The sequence below is a fragment of the Neovison vison genome, chromosome 5 (genome assembly GCF_020171115.1).
Source record: "Neovison vison isolate M4711 chromosome 5, ASM_NN_V1, whole genome shotgun sequence".
Taxonomy (NCBI): Eukaryota; Metazoa; Chordata; class Mammalia; order Carnivora; family Mustelidae; genus Neogale; species Neogale vison.
Window position 1 is genome coordinate 105,198,771 of NC_058095.1, and position 5,691 is coordinate 105,204,461.

Below are 5,691 nucleotides of genomic sequence, written 5' to 3' on the forward strand. Positions count from 1 at the left end.
ACAGACTTTTAAAAGTCCTGATTTTGTGCTCCGTTGCTCCGCCGCTTGCCGGGAGCCGGCCCCTCCCCCCGGGGTCTATCTTCCCGTCGCTTTGGATTCACTTCTCCGCCAGTCCTACCTTTCAGAAAGTGGTTGTTTTTCTGTTTCTAGAATTGCTGTTCTTCTCTTCGATCTGCCGATGGATTTGCAGGTGTTTGCAATCTTTAGATAAGCTCTCTAGCTGATCTCCTGCTAGCTGAGGTAGTCTCAGCCTGCTACTTCTCCGCCATCTTGACTCCTCCCCCGTAAGGTTCTTTTCTTATTACTTCATTTGGACTATATTCCTTTGTCTCATTTTGCTTGATTTTTGTGTTTGTTCCTATGAATTAAGCAGAACAACTACTTCTCCTAAACTGGAGAAATAGTCTTGCCTATAATCATCTCCTATGTAAGCTATGTGTATCTGGTTGCTTTGATTGGGGAGTTGGAGCTGTGGGTGATGTGGACTGGGGGCCTTGGGGTATTATGTGCTGGGACTGCCCTGGTGGGATGGCTGGAGGGGAAGTGGGTGTGGGCCAGGGTGGTCTCAGAGCTCTCTGCATGGAGAGCACCCTGGCAGGACAGCTGAAGCTGAAGTAGCTGCAAGCCAGGGAATCCTCGGGCTCTCTATGCAGAGGGTGGCCTAGCAGGCTGCTGAAGCTGAAGTGGGATAGACTGAGGAGTTCCTGGGATTCTCCATATAGAGGACACCCTGGCTGGACAGCTGAAGCTGGAGTGGGTGCAGGCCCGGAGGTCCCAGGGGACTCCATGCAGAGCACCTTGGTGGGGCAATTGGAGCCAAGATGGGAGCCATGAGGTCTTGGGCATTCTCTACTGGGGGTGTCCTGACAAGTCATCTGAAGCTGAAATGTATGGGCTTGGAGTGTTGCAAGCTGCTTTGCACCTGTATCATGTTGGCAAGATGGCTGGAACTGTAATTAGTGCTGACCAAGGGTGCCCTGGTGTGCACTATACTGGGGCCACTCTGGTAGGATGTCTGGAATTGGTGTGGGCTATGGGTCTGGGGCTCACTGAGGTGTTCGGCCCTCTAGGGCACCCAGACCCTGCTCCTGTGAATTTTATCAAGGTGGAGGGAAGACATAAATTATGACGCTCACCAGCTCCTCACATCTGGAGAGAGCACAAACAGCTCCCCTCCATTTGACTGGGTTCTTAGGCTGGATCTTTTATAGTCTAATTGTCCATATATGTAGATATAATATATAATTTATTAGAGAGAGAGAATGCATGAGTGCATGAGAGAAAGGAGGGGCAGAGGGGGAGAGAGAATCTCAAGCAGATTCCCTGCTGAGTGCGGGGCCCAGCCCAGAGCTTGATCTCACAACACTGAGATCATGACCTGAGCCAAAATCAAGAGTTGGACGCTTAACTGACTTAGCCACCCTATATTTGCCCTATATTTGCTCTTTTAAAGATTTTATTTATTTGACAGAGATCACAAGTAGGCAGAGAGGCAGGTAGAGACAGAGGGGGAAGCAGGCTCTCTGCCAAGCAGAGACCCCGACATGGGGCTTGATGCCAGGACTCTGAGATCATGACCTGAACCAAAGGCAGTGGCTTAATCCACTGAGCCACCCAGGTGCCTCTATATTTGCTCTTTTAAACTGTAGCTTTTCTTCTGTGCCCCATGGCAGATTCTGTGCTCCAAAGCAGATAATCTGTTTACGGTCCCTCAGTATCCAGCCTTGGGGCAGAGGTTCCCTTCATTACTGTGTCTCTGACTCTCTTACTGCTCTCTATGTAGTCTATTGGTGTGTAGAAGCTGTTCAGTCAGCCTTCAGTTCTTCAGAAGGAATTACTCTATGAATAGTTGTAGATATGGTGTGTCTGTGGAGCTAGTGCATTTACAGTCTTCCTACCTCCCCATCTCAACCCAAAACCTATTTTTAATTTTTTAAGCAGCCATCAAATAGTTCTCATAGTAGCTGCATCAATTTATATTCCTACTGATAATGCACAATGGTTCCCATTTCTCCATGTCCTTGCTGGTACTTGTTATCTATTGTCTTTTTTGAAGATAGTTATTCTAACAGGTATAAGGTGATATCTCACTGTGGTTCCTCCCCCCCCAGTTTTAATATAGCAGAAGTTTAAGGAATACAGGAATACTGAATACTGATTTGATTTACATATATCATGAAATGATTATCACAGTAAGTTTAATTAACCTCTATCTTATTCAGATATGAATTAAAGAAAAAGAAAAAAAAAACCTGATGATGAGAACTCTTAGGATCCACTCTCTTAACTTTCACATATACTACAAACAGCATTAATATAGCCATCACGTTGTATATTACATCCCAAGTACTTATAACTGTAACTCTGCAAATTTTGACCACCTTCACTCACTTTTCCCTCCCTACACCCTCTGCCTCTGGTAACCAAAAGTCTCATCTCTATGGATTTTGTTTTGTTATATTTTTAATTCAGATTCCATGTGTAAATGAGATCATATAGTTTTTGGCTTCTCTGTATGGCTTATTTCATTAAGCATGTTACCCTTAGGATCCATCTATATTGTCACCAAGGCAGAATTTCCTTTTTTTGAAATGGTGAAATAATAGTCCATTGTGTGTATGTATTAGTATATACCACAACTTTGTAGTCCCTTCATCTGTTGATGAGCCCTTAATTTGCTTACATGCCTTGACTATTGTAAATAATGCTGCTGTGAACATGGAGGTACAGTTATCTCTGATAGAGTGCTTTCATTTCCTTTGAATGTATTCTTTTAAGTGGGATTGTTGGATCATATGGTAGTTTTCTTTAATTTTTTAAGTAATCTCAATATGGTTTTCCATAGTGGCTGTACAAATTTAAAATCCAACCAGTGGTGCACAAGGGTTCTCTTTCCTCCACATCCATACCAGGATTTGTTATCTCTTGTTTTTTTGATGACGGCCATACTAACAGATGTGAGATGGTGTTTTATTGTGGTTTTGACTTGCATTTGTGTGAACAGTGATTTTGAGCATCTTTTCATGTACCTGTTAGCTATTCATATATCCTCTTTGGACAGATATCAGTTTAGGCCCTTTGCCTGTTTTAAAATTGCATTATTTGAGTTTTTTGTCCTTTTTTTTGGTCATTGAATTATAGGAGTTTTCTGTGTACTTTGGATACTAACCCCTTATCAGATAAATGGCTTCCAAGTATTTTTTTTCCCCATTCTATAGGTTGTCTTTCATTTTTATTGGCCATTTCTTTTGTTGTGCAGAAGCTTTTTAGTGTGATGTGGCCCCACTTGTTTATTTTATTTTTTTAAAAAATTTTTATTTATTTATTTGACAGGGAGGGAACATGAGCCAGGGAGAGAGGCAGAGGGAGAAACAGACTCCCTGGTGAGCAGGGATTCCTAATGCAGGGCACAATCCATGAATGCTGTGATCATGACCTGAGCTAAAGGCAGACTTTTAACCAACTGAGCCACCCAGGCGCCCCCCTACTCCTTTATTTTTGCTTCTGTTGCTTGTAGTTTAATTTTCATATCCAGAAAAAAAAATCAGTGCCAACAGCCATGTCAAGTAGCTTTTTTCCCTTATGTTTTCTTTTAGGAGTTTCATGATTTTAGGTCTTACCACTTAAGTTATTTAATTTAATACAATTTGAGTCTTTTTTTTTTTTTTGAGTGGTATAAGGTAGGAGTCTAGTATCATTCTTTTATATGTCGATATCCAGTTTTTTCCAGCACCATGAAGAAGAGACTGTCCTTTCTTCATAAAGAATTCTTGGCTTCCTTGGCAAAAACTAGTTAACTATATATGCTTGGGCTAATTTCTGGGCTCTCTGTTTTCTTCTACTGGTCTATGTCTATGTGTATGTATATGTTTTATGCCAAGAGTGTACTGTTTTGATTACTGTAGCTTTATAGTTTAGCTTGAAATGAAGTGTGGTGCCTCTGGGTTTGTTCTTGTTTCTCAGGATTTTTTTGGCTGTTTGGGTTATTTTGTGGTTCCAAGAAAATTTTATGATTTTTTTTTCTACTTCTATAAAAAATGCCTTTGGAAACCTAATAGAGATTTCATTTAAATCTGTAGATGACTTTTGGTAGTATTGACATTTTAACAAAAGCGACCTTGTCCTGGACTTTTATTTGTTGGGAGGTTTTTGATGACTGACTCAATCACTTTACTAGTAATCAGTCTGTTTATATTTTCTATTTCTTTCTGGTACAGTCTTGGTAGACTTTATATTTCTTGGAATTTATCCCTTTCTTCTAGGTTGTACTAATTGTTGGCATATACTTTTTCCTTGTCTTTTATGTAACTTTATATCCTTTGTATCTATGTATCAGTTGTAATGTTTCTTCTCTAATTTGAGTTTTAGTCTTTTCATTTTTTAAATTTAGTTAAAGATTTGTCCCTTTTCTTATCTTTTAAAAAACAAGCTCTTAGTTTCAGTGATTTGTTTTTTGTCTTTCAGTCTATATCTTATTTATTTGTGCTCTGATTTTTGTTATTTCCTTCCTTCTAATTTTGTTGTTAGTTTGTCCTTGTAAAGGTATGACTAGGTATAAAGTTAAGTGTAAAGTTATAAAATTCAGTTTCTTGTTTGAGCTCGCTCTTCCTCTTTTCTTTTCTTCCCTTTCCTTTTCTTTACTTTCAAGATTTTATTTATTTGCCAGAGAGAAAGAGTGCAGAAGCAGGAGGAGCAGCAGGTAGAGGGAGAAGCAGCCCACCTGCCAAAGGGATCCCGATGGGGGACTTGATCCCAGGACTCTGGGATCATGACCTGAGCCTAAGGCAGATGCTTAACTGACTGAACCACCCACGTGTCCTGAGCTTTTTTTTTTTTTTTTAACTTAAGGTAGGTATTTATTGCTATGAACTTTCCTCTTAGAACTGCTTTTGCAGTCTTCCATAGTTTTGATATGTTATATTTCCATTTTCATTTGTCTCAAGGTATTTTTTTAAATTATCTGTTTGACTACTTCTTTGATTTATTGGTTGTTTAGTAGCATGCTTTTTAATCTTCACTAATTTGTGAATTTTTCAATCTTCTTGTAATTGATTTCTAGTTTCATACCATTGTGGTTGGAGAAAAATGCTTAAAATGATTTCAGTCTTCTAAATTTATTGGGACTTGTTTTGTGGCCTAACATATGATCTATCCTAGGGAATATTTCATGTGCGCTTGAGAAGAATGAATTATTCTGTTGCTATTGGATGGAATGTTTCATAAACATCTGTTAGGTCCATCTGCTCTAAAGTATAGTTTAATTCCAATGTTTCCTTATTAATTTCTTTGTCTGGATGATTTGTCTATTGTTGAAAATGAGGTATCAAAGTCCTCTATTATTGTACAGCTGTTTATTTCTCCCTTCTGGTCTGTTACTATTGGCTTTTTGTATTTAGGTGTTCTTCTTTTGGATGTTAAATATTTACTAATGTTGTCCTCCCATTGTTTTGACCTCTTTATCATTGTATAATGACATATATATTGTATATCATTTTATAATTGTATAATTATATCATTGTATAATTGTATAATGTTATATAATATCATTGTATAATGACCTTTGTCTCTTATTATACTCTGTCTTAAAGTCTATTTTGTCTGATATAAGTATGCCCAACCCTGCTTTCTTTTGGTTTCTGTATGCATGGAATATCTTTTTTCATCCCTTCACTTTCAGTCAATATGTGGCCT